The sequence below is a fragment of the Salarias fasciatus genome, chromosome 2, assembly GCF_902148845.1.
Source record: "Salarias fasciatus chromosome 2, fSalaFa1.1, whole genome shotgun sequence".
In the NCBI taxonomy this organism is placed as follows: domain Eukaryota; kingdom Metazoa; phylum Chordata; class Actinopteri; order Blenniiformes; family Blenniidae; genus Salarias; species Salarias fasciatus.
The window spans coordinates 6,404,233-6,419,223 of NC_043746.1; positions in this window are offsets into that span (position 1 = coordinate 6,404,233).

A 14,991-nucleotide genomic window follows, 5' to 3' on the forward strand; every position below is an offset into this window, starting at 1 on the left:
GGGCTGTCAGTATGAAGATCAGAAGACGGCTGCATCAGCTTGTTTGTGTGTGAAGTGTGTTTTCAGTCTGGGGATATTTGAGCTGGAGGCGACTTCAACACCGTCCGAGATCAAAGTTTTAAAAAGCGAAACACACTGTGAGATACTTCAAACTTACACTCATCAATATTACTTTATTATACAAAATGTTTATTCATTATTGTCACTTAAAAAACCGGCATATTCTATGAAAACAGATAGTTTTACTCTTACATTATATCTTATTTACCTTCATTCCTTAAAAAAAAAAAAAGCAGTTTCACCTGACTGGATGCACTTTCTTCAAACAGCAGCAGAGAAAGTTTTGTTAATTAGCTGCAACTTTACTTCATATTATTAATTTGTAATGAGTGACTTGTTTTTCTGTTAATTGAGTTTAATCAGAATTCAATTAAAAACAATGGCACTTGGAAAAAGGTAGCTGTATTCTAATAAATGAACCCGTTATCTTAAAGCAGAGTCTGGAGGGAAGTGAATACATCACTATTCATGCTTGTTTAAACTTTCCCTTTCCATCATTATAAAACTACATTTTGTTCTTTTTCCCTTTTCCTTCTTGTTATTCTCAACAGTCTAGCGAAGCATTATTAGTTTTCTTAGCACATACTCAAGTTACCCATTCAACACATAATCATCAATATCTTTACATTTGTTTGATCCGAACAGTGATATTCCACATGCAGTAAACTCTGGACTTCAGCTTCGCTTTTCTTAGTTTATGACCTAATGTTGCAGCCCGTCCATCACGTTTGCTTTTAGCAGCACATGATGAGGGTTCAAAAGTGATGGAGCGGACAGAAAAAAAAAAAGCACCGTGCTCGTTCTGTTTGCACAACCGAAGGTAGGCAAACTGGCACAGGTAGAAAGGAGAGCTGGAGGAATGGAAGCAGGGCGGGGAGGGATGGAAACGGACGGACGTCTGTTATGTTCCTGAGAGCTAAACTCCTGGGGAATTACCTCATCAGGAGACTGCTGCAGAGAGCTGCAGCCATGTTGACTTTACACACACACACACACACACACACACACACACACACACACACACACACACACAAGCAGGCACGCGCACGCACGCGGACCCTTTACTGAATTGTGGCCAATGGCGGTGTAGCTTGGGCGAATCACTTCCAGATCCAGTGACGTCACCTCTGTCAGGTTCACAGGAGGAGCAGAAGACACACACACACACACACACACACACACACACACACACACGGACGGAGGGCAACTGAATGATCAGTATTTTTTCTTCCGTTGTGCCACAGAGGTCACCTGGAGGCTGTTCAGTCCGGTTCCATCACTGAACTCAGACAGAACCATCCTCGCATCCTGCAGCCGCTGCAGCGGCGACTGACGGACTGAAACTCTGAGGGCTGAACGCCATGAGGTGATGAGCTCTGCTGGACGCTGAAATGCCCCTGATGAGGTGTTAGTACTCTGCAGAGGTAACGAACTATAGGGAAGGGCTCTTCTGTTTGATTCACCGACGACCACCAGGTACTGACAGCAGGGGCTGATGTTCAGAATTAACCCAGCTGTTATTGTGACAGAGGACATTCAGTTCAAAATTCATAAGATTTCATAAGAAAGACATGGAGACTTAATTAAATAGACACTAAGTGTAATTTAGTAACAGTATAAAACTCTTGGTTTCAGCAGTCGTCCTCAAAACGTTTCTCATGACTGCAGGGCGGTCAGTGATTATTCATCCTTCACACTGAAACCCATCAGTTAAAGTGAAATGCACGACATCTCCCACAGTGAGAGAAAATCCACACAGAGGGAGAACATGCAAACTCCACAATGCTCTCATGCCTGTTAGCCTTGAACTGAGGATCTTCCAGCTGTGCAGTTGGCAGTACTTGCAGACAGAAAACACAATACTTAAAGTTCTCTGTCAGGATTTACATTAATAACACCTCAATGAATGCCACTACTAAAAGAATCAGTCTAATCCAGCTTACATTTACTACAGCATTTCCTTTAGATTAGATTTAGGCAACAAATTCACTTGGTGAGATCCAGAAGAAGCTGCTCTAACTTGAAACACGTGTTCGACTTAGATATGGCCAACACAGTATCAGCATTGATGGGAGGAATTAATCCTGAGTGAGTTTATCTCCACTTCCTGGAGGCCCTTAAAACACACGCAGACCCTCTGCAGCCAAACGCAGGAATACGGACACACCCCCGCGCTCAGAAACAGTTAAAAGCAACAGCTTTCAAAATGAAAAGCATTGTGTGTGTGTGTGTGTGTGTGTGTGTGTGTGTGTGTTTGGGAGGGGTATGTTGCTACAACTGAGGCTTTGTACCATGCCAGAAAGAAGACAAATGTGATGTGATACACTGTGATAACCAGTGTGTGTGTGTGTGTGTGTGTGTGTGTGTGTGTTCTCGTATTTCTATCCTTGTCGGGGCCAAATGTCCCCACAAGGATAGCAAAACGTGGAACGATGTGCCTTGTGGGGACCTTTTTCCGGTCCTAAGTAGGAGAAACAGTGTTTTCTTGACCATGTTGTTGTTACTGAAAAAAGTAAAAGTGCAAAAACATTTCTTTAGGGTTAGGCTTTGTTGTGGTGTGGGTTAGGGTTAGGGTAAGGGTCAGGGTTAGGGGCTAGACATGAATGGGAGTCAATGGAAGGTCCCCACAAGGATAGAAATACAAGACTGCGCGTGTGTGTGTGTGTGTGTGTGTCTGATTGTCTGGAAGAACTTTTCCTGCATTTTCAGAAGTCTAAGCCCGACTCAGGATGTAGTTATGGAGCGCTAATTTGATAGCTGACTGATTGCTGAGGTTTCTCTATGGGCCTCTACCGAGCGCGCGCGCGCGCACACACACACACACACACACACACACACACACACACACACACACACACACACACACACACACAGGCCCGCTCGCTCTCTTTATCAGTCATTAATCTATCAGGTGTCATTACTCGGGGGGGGGGGGGGGGGGGGGGGGGGACTGATTGGAACCAGAAGGAGACAGAATGATGTCAGACCAACACACTCCGCTCCTGCGTCTCCACGTCTCCTCTTCATCCTCGTCATCGCCGCACACAGACACACTCCTCATGTGTCTGACAAACAGACAGATAAAAGCGAAGAGAGGGAAACAGTTCCATGCTTCAGTCCTCTCCGTCATCTCAGCCTCTCTCAGACGGATCTGAAAGCTGTTTTATGTAGAGATAAGAGTGTGTGTAATGAATGAGCTTACAGTGAGGCGAGAAGGACTGTTTTTTTCTGCTCTGGCCCCCATCTTCTACAACACACACACTTTTAACGCACTGGGCTATCTTCGGCGGACGGGCCATTGTTCAGCAGCGACAGTAATCCCTTAAAGAGGTGCTGTGTTTCCAGGCTGAGAATGGATCTCTTTATTAGCACCGACGGAGGCTCATTATCTATAAATACAGGCGGGAGCCACTAATAAATCATTTCTCATGGTCCTGATAGAGCACGGACCACGAGGCATTAAGGCACTGTGAAAGCAAACCACACACTGGCAGTTGGCTCCGAGTGTGTGTGTGTGTGTGTGTGTGTGTGTGTGTGTGTTGCACCATGCTCTGGCAGGCAGGATGATGGGGCAAGCACTCGGCTTTTGATTGAAATAGCATGTTGTCTTTCGAGTTCCCGTTTCGGTAGCGTTTAAATTATAGAGTCTCGGCGGGGCTGCAGAAAGTCTCCGGGGTGGGAAGAGACGCAGAACGGAGAAACGCTGCTGTCGGGACGCTTCGGATGTGAGTGGAGCGCTGTTCCAACAGGTCAAAACGAACTTCAGGACGATTGATTACTTTATCCAACTTCCACATTAGGGTCAGAACCTCGGTTGGGATGTTGAACATCAGCAGGAGCGTCACGTTCTGTGTTGACATCCAACAGCTGTTTTTAAGTCAATTAGTTTGATGCAAGCTTGTTTTCAAACGCTCTGCGTTTCTGGTCGGATGAGTGAAGGAGCAGCTGCGGGATAATAAGACGGTGGTCTGCTCAGGCCTGTTCAAGATCTGGTGGGTAAAAAGTTATTTTGAAACAGACACATCCGTGGCAGAGTAACACAAACAACACGCTGATTTAGAGGAGACGGGTCGAACTGCTTTTAGCTCAGAGACCACAGACAGCCGAGTTTAAGCCCATCCGGTTTGGACCAGCACCTGGGACCTGTAAATACCAACAACTACATATTGTTTTCTTTACATCCAGTGCCATAAACACAGACACACAGCTGGGGTTGTGCAATATGCTGCATGCCTGCAGTGGAACAACAGCCACACATTGATGGTGAATAGATTTCACTTACACATCACTTCTCTGCCTCTTTAGTGGTGCTTAAAGCACGTTGTATTGCCAATAACAGTGTTACAACCTGCTATGTATAACTGAGCTGCAGTTCACTGAGCTGTTTGTATTTTGAAAACGTTTATTTTACAGAGATGACAACTTTCCTCATACTCACTAATGGTGACGGCTGCACTGCGAGGGGCTTGGCCTCCACCGTGAATCATCTGAGATTCAGAGATTCAATTAAAAACTGAAAAAAATGGTCTGTCAGAAGCCTTTTTCAACCTGTGGAAAAGCAAACACTTTGATTTTTGAATCTAAGTGCAGTTTGTAGATGTTAACTGTAGTTTGCACAGCAGCAAACATCAGTCAGGGAGGCAGAAACTGTAGACACATCAAAGTTCCAGCGTGTGGGAGAACGTGTAAAAACATAGTACGATCTCTCAGCATGAGCGGCCTGAAGAAATAAACACAAAGCATTTAGCATGTCTGGATAACATTCCTCTGAATTTGCATGTGAATAGTTAAAGAAAAAATTCAACTTGTTCTGTTTTTACTTTTTAAAAAGAGATTTAATTCAACTGGAATATTTCCATAATGCTGTCATTGCTCTAAAATGAGGGGAACATGAGGAATGGTTGGAATCTGTAGGCTGTTATCCTCTCATTTCACTGGTTCACTTCAGATTATGTTGGTCTGGAAGTGGCCTCTGAACTAAAAGGAGTTTCAGTCCATAGATAGATGGAAGGATGCCAGCATTACAGAACACCTCTGTGGTGTCAAAACAAATGGATCGCCCCCTTGTGGCTCGATGCAGTACTGCCTCAACTCCCTGCTATCACCCAAACTAAGAATTACACAATAAATTGAAATACATAAACATATGAATCACATATTTATTTGTTTAAATGCTTGTTTTTACATTCAGTCAATAAAATACTTTGAAAACAGTGTCACTCACAGCTGCTCTGAGTGAATGAGCCACTACTGGTTGGACCTGACTGCTGTGTTTTAGCTACTGTTGTGTATAGTGAGGTTGCAATCAATGCTGCAGGAATCTAGGTGGAAATTGATAAAGTTACCAGTTGGGAAATTCCTACTTCCATGTTGAAATCCATCTCTATCCAACATCATCAACAATCATTATAACAGCCCCGATTTCTGCGTCTGTGTGGTCAGACTGCTGTGTTTACAGATAGAAAACTTTCCACGTCACGAAAAGCTGTGTCTTATTTTTCCATCTGTTCCACTTCCCCGATACGTGTGAACGCACCACGATGTCAGACACACAACAGTGTTTTCAAGATGATTCGGTTTCACTGGCAGGAAATTACAGCTCGTCACCTGCTTTTCCATCCAGTCTGTGGTTCAAACGCCCCACATTCACCCAGGTGACGGCTGGTCAAGCTCTGCTTATTTCACTTCAAACTGACACGCGACATGTCAGAAGTTATCAGGTATGTATATCAGTATATCAAGTATGAGAGGAAGAATCCTCTTCACAAGTGGCATTAATATACAGGAAAAACACAGCAGTAAACATGGGAGGAGCCTGTAAGCAGTAAGATCCATTAAATGCTTTTATTTTGAATTTTCTTGGTGTTTTAATCAATTTTATGCTTATTTAATCTTACTTATTTAATAACTTACTTAATCTGACCTTGATTTGTTTTTGTTTCAGTTTGTTTTCTCTCCATCACATCTGCATCTGCAGCTTACTGACATATGTAGTTGTTTTCAGACATCTGTCCTTCAGACCTGTCACCTCCAGGTAAAGTATAAGTGTAATCCATTTACCATTTACCATAAAGTATAATGATGAGATAATGAATTGAAATGCATGAACAGAGCATGAATACACAGAGCTTGAAAACACATAACACACCAGAGTCCAGTCAGCATTTTCACAATATCAATACTGCAAATGCTGACATTGCAGTGACCATGTATTTGCAGTATAATGGCCGCATTCTAACTGCTAATGTTACCAAGATTACAGTTTACAAAGATCATTTCACTGATGTGACAGTTGTGTCGTAAACTCCATATTGTAAGGTCCACAGTTTATATGCAAAGTGGTGTGTGTAACCCTACATCATGCACCAAGTTATTAAAGCTATTTCCAGTTATGTCGTTTTGCTTGGAGCATCCATGAACCCCTCTGTTTATAAGGGCAAAACCATTAAAAACTTTCTTTATTTCATTACAAAATGCACCGTAGGATTTGTAATGATGATCTTTCTACTAATAAATAACAATAGTAACCACAGAGTAACGAGGGTGTTTTTCTGAGCAGAGGGTTGTTGTGTTCCTGTGGAATAAAAAGTTATGAACAGAAATGAAACAGGGAAACAAGTGTTCCTGTTAAAACAGCTCATCTCTTCTCAGCGTGGGACTCTGCTCTTTGGTTCAGGGTTTCTCCTCGATGTCACTGCTGGCTTCAGACTCCGTGAATTCTTGCTACATTAACAGTGTTTCCTCTATTCTGGGTCTCCGTCTGTCCCGTCTCTCCCCCCTCGAGCCGGAGCCGGGCCGGAGCAGCCAAACTCTGACGGTTTGACCTTCGGCAGAGGTCAGCCGGGATCCTGCAGCGGCCCGTCAGAGCCCCGTCCAGGCCCATTCTGCAGAGATGTGGGAATGAAAGGTCCGATTAGGGCCTGCTGGAAGTATTCAGCGCGCAGTCCCCGCCCCGCCCGGCTCATCACCCCCGCCGGCGGCCCCTTGGAAGCGGCCCCTCTCCCCCGGCGCTCCGGGCCGTGATTGGCATGTGAATTACAGTGTGTGGTGATGATAATAAGAGCGCTAACCCGGGCCAGGCCCGCGCCTTCCAGCCAGCAGCCAATCCCAGCTGGCACGGCCTGAAAGGCGACCGCTGCCACCATCTGAAGAGGCAAATAAAAATGACAAGCTAACTGTTAAAGAACTGCTGATTTTTCACATGTTGTTTTAAAAGCTTTTGTGACTGTGCCAGATTTTTTTTTTTTTTTTTTTTTTTTTACCCAGCTCCTTCTCTCTTTTTTCCCTTAAATCTTCACTCTTCTTCCCTTCTCAGCCACATCCAGACATATGAAACCCTTCATTTATCAACGGTATCTAAGAATAATTCTCCCCCACTGTGGTGCAGCTTCGATAAAAACATTCAAAAAAAAAAAAGCGTTTTGTGTTCACAGTGATTGTCCCGAACAGGACAGAGACGCATGAAGACGTGTGAGACTGGGCGGGTTTCTCAGCCGCTTCCCACCACGTGCAGGACGATGCGTTTCCCCTGGATAATGGCCGCTTCCCCTCCAGCAGACACGTTAACGACGCAGAGAGAAGCTCTCAACACGTCTCCTGCTGCTGCCAGCCTGTTTGTGTTGGATCGCTCTGCACTTTCATGCGTTATTTCATCCAAAATGCTCCAGAATCACAGGCCAGTCGCACATTATGTCGTTAGGAAATTACTCCCTAACACTCTGCGGATTGCTTCTTCACCCCACGATATCCTTCTGGGAAGACGAATCGCCATTCCCGGAGATTTATTCCCAAATCCCGACTTCCCAGAGCGCGGAGTGGATCCCGCTGCCGTCTTCAATCAGGAGTCCAGCTTGGCAGAGCTGCCCGTCTGTCCGAGACAGGAAGAAAGAAAAAGACGCTGGGCTGAGATCCTAACACGCCGGGCCTGACTCTCATTATCAATTACGGCTGTTTTTGTTTCTTTTTACCGCAACCATTAACCACATAGTTACTGGCAGTCAGGAGGGGAGAGAGAGAGAGAGAGAGAGAGAGAGAGAACGACATGGAGAGGGAAAGAGAAAAGGCCAATTTTCATCAAAAGGAATTAGTTATCCAAACAAGTGAGATGAATTCGCCGTAGATTGAGATTCACCGTCGGCCTCCGTGGACAGATGAAGATCTATATGTGTTTAATGGGAAGAGGGTGAGCGGCACAGGGATCAGCAAGGCTTTAGGGAGAGAGAGAGAGAGAGAGAGGGAGGACGAGTGAGAAGATAATTCACAACACACTTGTGGTGAGAGAGGGAGGAGGAGGAGGCGGCGGCGGCGGCATCTTGGCAGGGATGTGACTCTCCTCTCCTGTTTTCCTCTTGCCCTCATCCCCCTCGTTACCCACCCGGACAGGCGGAGGCAGACGGAGCCAGTGAAGGCTGGGTGCCGTGGCACATGAGCCATTAAATCTTCCTACACTGTGGGCAGAGGAGGAGGAGGAGGAGGAGGAGGAGGAGGAGGGTGTTGGTACCAGGCCGGGTGCCCGGGATCCACGGGCCCTGCCAGCACGGAGCCCCAGCGAGAGCCGAGCAGAGGCGCTGCAGAGGCCCGACCCGGACAGCTGATTCACTGACTCACTGCAGCGAAGCACAAAACACCGAGGAAACGGTCCTTCAGCAGGCCGGTGACAGAGAAGAGCAGATCTTCTCGCTTTGGTAGAGTTCCACTGGACACGCTGAACCGACCTACGCTTAACTAAAATACTTTCAAGTAACTTTTCACAACTTCTGACACCCTGTTCAAGGTGTTTACTGACAGAATCCATCCTGTCAGTGTGAATAACTGCTGCAATCAAATGACTGACTGATATTATTGGACAGGGAATCCTCAGAAAGCTGAAAATGTCAACACGAAAATCACCGTATCCTGTTAACGGGAGTCTGAGTGGTTTATGTAGCAGTTCAGCTCTCTCCACCCTGAAGGTCCCTGGTTTGAGTCTGGTTTGGCCCTGGTGCCGTTTTCCGTCTGGAGTTTTCACATTCTTCCTGTGCATTTCTGCTGAAACACATCTGAGGTTTGTTTGGCGGTTAACTTTTCCAATATGGTCAAAATCAATTATTGTTTCACTGCTCGCCTGTCATTTCCTGTGCTTACAAATTATTAATCCCATTATTTAATCTTCCTGCACTAAACACTCCCTGGTGTTTTGGTTGTTAGGGAACAAAAACATTTAGCCTGGCAGATTTTCGTCTTTTATGCTCCAAAATCACATAAACAGACATCGAAGGGATCCAAGAGCAGCGGAATAGTTCTGCCATTAAAGGCCGGCCATGGTGAAATTCTGTAATTAAATAATTGTCAGCAAATGTCATGCAAATGTATCATCAAACGGAGCGTTTGTTTGTATTCTGGGGCCAGTCACTGGCTCTGATTTTTGAAATGTGTGTCACAAAAAAGTGACTAACAGGCTCAGTGTTGCTTTTCCCAGCTGGACACAGTCACATAAAGGTTGTAAAGGATTATTTTTTTTAGCAGAGGTATTCAGGTTCTCGTAGCTCAAATTAATTGATTTTCACTTTCTGAACCAACTTAAGCTCCTCTCCTGGTTTTTCACAAATGTCAAATAATCAACCATTTAGGACAGTTACTTGTGTTGCTTTTGTCTCGATATAGTAGGTCTGTCTTAATCGTGTGCAGAGTTCAGTTTCTGAGAGAAGATCAGAGTTGTAACTCCAAATCAATCAGTTCAGCAGATTTACACGATGGAATCAGGTCTTAAAGGAAACTGATTCATGGTCAAATACAAGACGAAGCAACAGAACAGCAGCTGAAAAACTTCCAATATGCAGAAGTTTAACCACAAGTTGAATGAAAATAGTACCAGCTTTGTTTAATGCTCCAAGCAACAGTCACAGAGAGAGACAGCAGCTCTGCAACTCTCCAATCGGACCAAAAAAAGTTGTTTAACACAAAGGGTGTTTTTTCAACTGTGTTAATCACAAAAACCAAGCGTTGGATAGATTTATAACCTCTGGATAAATGAGGGCATTTTGTTCATATTATGAAGCAGTTTGTTTCAGTCCTTTTCGGAGGATCTAATGAAGACGTAAAGCAGAAGTGCGTCTGAATTAGTGCTAACTTAACTTCTCTGGAGAGATTTTTCCGCCTTGTCCTCCAGACATGAAGAATGCAGCCAAATGAGATTAAACACAGCTCTGCATCACTGATAGAAGACTGGAAGAGATTTATCTGGATGACTTTCAACTGCAAATCCCGGCGCTAGATATAACCGTGTTGGCAGACGCAGACGATTAGTCCCGAGGGCAGAGACGGCTGCTGATGCTGCTGCTGCTGAAGGAGCTGCAGCGGCCAGGAGAGTTCACTGAGGGTCCCTGCAGAGTCTGAGAGCCGCCTGGACCTCCGACACAGCTTTCCCCTGAGCGGGGGGACAAGGCGGGGGTGTCATGAGGAGCAGATGCAACGCCACACAGACACACTCCATATAGCCGACGACGCGTCAGGGTCAGATGAATTTGTCTCCCTGCTGTGAGGAGCTTCGACTGGCTTCCATCGTCTTTATTTCACTTCTACTGTAGCTGGACGGAAGAAGCAGCAGTCTCAACAAACAGCTGGAAATCCTTCAAATCCTCACAGACAAATCTATAAAAACCAGCATTGGAAACAATTTGCAGAGTGTGCGTATATGTATATATATGTGTGTGTGTGTGTGTGTGTGTGTGTGTAGTCCAGGTGGGCCTCCACTCATGTCCAATTCGGAGGAATCACATCTCATTAGTGCCACGGTTTGCTAAGTGTGCGCAACGTTCTGCTCCGCCGGTGTCACAGCGGAGGGGTGGTGGAAGTTTGACGTTTGGCAGTGAGTGGGCATCCGCTCCAGCAGCCCATGCCCAGAATAACCCCCTCACACACACAGACACACACACACACACACACACACACACACACACACACACACACACACACACGCACAAACACTAACTGCTCTGCATCAGGATCTGACTTAAAACAAACCATCAGGAGGCCCCGTCACATCCATTCAGCCCCGAGCTGCAGACAGACAGGCCTGTTTATAAACACACACACACACACACACACACACACACACACACATTGCAGGTCGTGAGCGTGTGCACATGTACAGTACAGACAGACACCCACCGCGAGACGGCGGCTGCTCGTGATTACTCCTTGGGCTCCAGCCTGCAGCTCTAAACACACACACACACACACGCACACACACACACATTGAAAATTGCAGCCCTGAATCAACCTACAGAAGTTGGGACTCTCCTATTGGGAGCTGGATAGCTGCGGTGATTGCTGCGGACGGGGAAGCTTCCACCTGAAAGACCTGACGTACATTTCATAGCTTTCTCGTATCACTCAGGCAGAGTTTAGGCCTCAATAAGTTTTTTGTAATTTAGCACATCATTTAAAAAAAATGTAAATGCATATTTCAAACTCAATGTGAGCACATTTAAAGAAAGGTAAGCGGGGACAGGTTCAGGATGACAAACAGCAGCAGGTCGGAGACCTAAACATTCAGATCATTAAAAAAAAGTTTGAGTTTTGGCTTCAGCTGGGTTGGATCTCTCTGAAACACTATGCAAATGTGACAATTTTAACCAGAACTTGACTGATAAAGTTTGGGACAAATTTTGCTAATGTTATTATCTATGGACCATTTTATCTTCCAAAGTGTGTGTGTGTGTGTGTGTGTGTGCTGGAGCCGGAGCCACATGAGTTCTGCCTGTGGTCTCTGGGCCCTCAGGTAGCATGGCATCACAAGAAGAAACAGCTGCGTGGGCTCGGGACACTTATGAAATGCTCCGCTTGTGAACATAAAGTCCGTCTATAAAGGGAAGGTAAACGTTCACCACTCAAGGAAGAGACTAGATATAAATACATGCAAAGGCTTTGCTGTCGAGTCTGAGCTGAGACCAGACCAGGCGAAGTGGAAATCTTTAACGTGAAAAATTAACAAAATGTAAAAAAGTACAAAATGTTTTGATATTTGTAGGGTGTTTGATTTAGAAAAGCAGCACAAAAACAAGTATCTTCAGGGTGTTATTACATTCAACTGAAGCATAAATCAAGAAAAAGCTTCTCATGAAAGTCACCAAATAATGAACTCAAAGATCAGCAGAGTAAATATAAATGGCAGCAACTGACTCAGGGCTTTAAACAGAAACTTATAAATGATAGAATTATTTGATGAGCCAACATAAATACAGTGAAGCAATCACTGAAAATCCGAGAGGATCTGAATACGGACCCTGGTTAAGAGAAAAGAGACGATCCATCCATCTCTGCTCCATCCTAGCGAAGTATGGGTGAAGGCAGATATATCCTGGACAGATCGCCAGTCCATCAAGAAACCACACACTCATTCACACCTCGTCGCAATAAAGGGTCAACAATGAGCCTCACATGGACTGCAGGAGCAAACACAGACCTGATACATCAGAAAAGTGTCTCTGATTGAGTCCAGGTGCCAACCTGTCTGACATTAGATCAGACCGCAGGAAAGGCAAGACCCTGAATTGAGTCTTACGAAGTGAGAAAAGTTTAAATGTTTAATGTTCTTGTGCTTTAATGTTGGTCATACTGCTGTTGAAAGAGTTTGCAGTGCGTCACAGCAGGGAGCATTATATCTCCTCTCATTGTGGGCTTCTAAGGAAGCACTGTTTTTCAGGACAATAAATACATGCAGTCCAACTGATTTAAAGAAAATTACATTCACAAAATAAAAACCACCTGTCCTGCACTGCATCTGAACTCTTAGGACACCATCTTTACATATGGTGGATAAATCCCGAGGCCACCAAGCTTCAATAAACAACTATTTACTTACAAATGATTATTAATTAGGTCAAATCAACAACCAGCCAGAGTGCCTGCAGGTCAAAATGATGGCGAATGGTAATTGCAGCTGGTCATCAAACTTCCGCATTGATGGAAACCCGAGGCCTCCTCTAAATTGGATTTGAGTCTCTTGTTTCCGGCGAGCGCGCACATTGTGCTTAATAAGAGGAAACATGTGTGCCAAATAACCGCGAATGGCGCGGAACGCAGATTTGCACTGGATTAGGAATCAGAAAGCAACGAAGGGGAGCTTCCTGTTGTGTTTAGGAGAGGCGATCACTTCCCCGCGCGCCCGTCAAAATCACTGTGCTGACATCCAGAAATCCCACGAGGACGATTTATGAGGCGACGTGCTGAAGACAGCATGGAAAAGCAATCTCTCAGACGTATGTGGAAGGAAACTACACGGGCTATTTCTATCAGGTTCTCGCCTCTTATTTCAATCAGCGGCGGTGAGTCCGGCGGAGGGCCTGTGCGCGCACGACAAGTCGCCTTTTTACGCAGCACGAGAACTTTTTTCCCTCCGCAGTTTAAACCGCGGTGGGTGATTGAGATGCACTTTCAGAGTGCAATTTTGAAAGAAAACGACAAGTTAAGAAAGAGTAAACACGGGTCCAGGCCGCGGTCCTGAAGCAGGTTATGATGACAGAGAACATGTGATTCCGGTTGGTCATAGTTCTCCATTTCCCGGCTGTTGTCAGAGATTTCCATCACCATCCAAACCAACCGTGCAGTAAACACAGCCCTCATTTGTTTTCTCCTCAGAGCAATTATACCATGTGATTAAAAAACATTTTAAATAGAGCCTTCGCTGACTTGTATTTGTGTTAAGCGGATCTATTTCATGTCGAGTTGTAATGTAATAATCCCGAGCTGTCATTACAGGCCAGTTTCCCCCCGTGCGCCAAACTCCATCTGATCTCCGCACTTATGAGAAGCAGACCGGAGGACACCCTCACCGGGTACCACCGCAGGAAAAAGTCCCACTTCTACAGCAGGGAAACGGGAGACAAGAAAGCGCTTCAAGGGAAGCCTTCAAATTAATATAGGAAATGTTAGCTTCAACAGAAAAGCGCAGTTTCACGGAGATGCTTTTCCTTCCAGATGGTCCGAGTTAACAGACTTAAATATTTGTGCCCTGACTCCTTTTCCAATACTCCAAGAAATCCATTCTATTTATCTATCGGCCGTCTAAGTGGAGGGAAGCAACTTGGAAAAACAACTGAGGGGTTTGTTTCTGCTCAAAAATGTTCCCTCGGGGGAAAATGTCTTTTACAAGAATCCCATTTAACACACTGGTACTCCACAGCACAACTCCCTCACCTTTTATTTTGGTTTGGCTTGACTAGACTTTTCTTTGATTGGAATGCTAAATCAAATTAATACACCAAAAGTTTAAAGCCAATTAAAGCCAATCTGCAGGTAAACCGAGGCGCGCCTCGCAGGTTTTTCCACATAATCAAAAAACACTGACACCAAGCGAACATTGCAAAAAAAAAAAAAAAAAAAATAAGCCAATAAGTCTCCTTTAATTATATTAACTCTTAGCAAAGCCAAGCACGTTTCTCTTAAAAATTAAAAGAGTGCGTGGAGATCAATATCTACTTTTTCATGTGACTGACCAATCGCCTCTCGTGATCTAATTTGGAATTCGCTTTGTGTGTAAATAGGTCATCATTTGATGTGATGATTTTTTTCTTTTGATCCAAGAAATTACATTTGAGGTACAGATTACGTCCCGTAATCTGTACCTCTTCTTCTATCTTTCTTTTTTTTTTTGTAGCAGCTGAGGCCCCCGTGAAGGAATGCGCGCTGTCTCTTCCCTCCCTCTCTGTGACGCGCAGAGGAGAAGCGGAGGAACAAGCCCTCTGAGGGGCAGACAGGGAAGAGGGAGACGCCGAAACAGTTAAAGGAGGAGAGAGGGAAAGATCGCTGTGTGGAGAAGAGGCGTGCCAGTAATCAAGCATTTTGGATGAGGGCGCGCGTCTCGAAGAACACATGGAAACACACCGGCTTAATTACGCAGCGTCACGGAGCCGCTGTGAGACGAACAGGGCTCCCTGAGGCGCCGTTGCT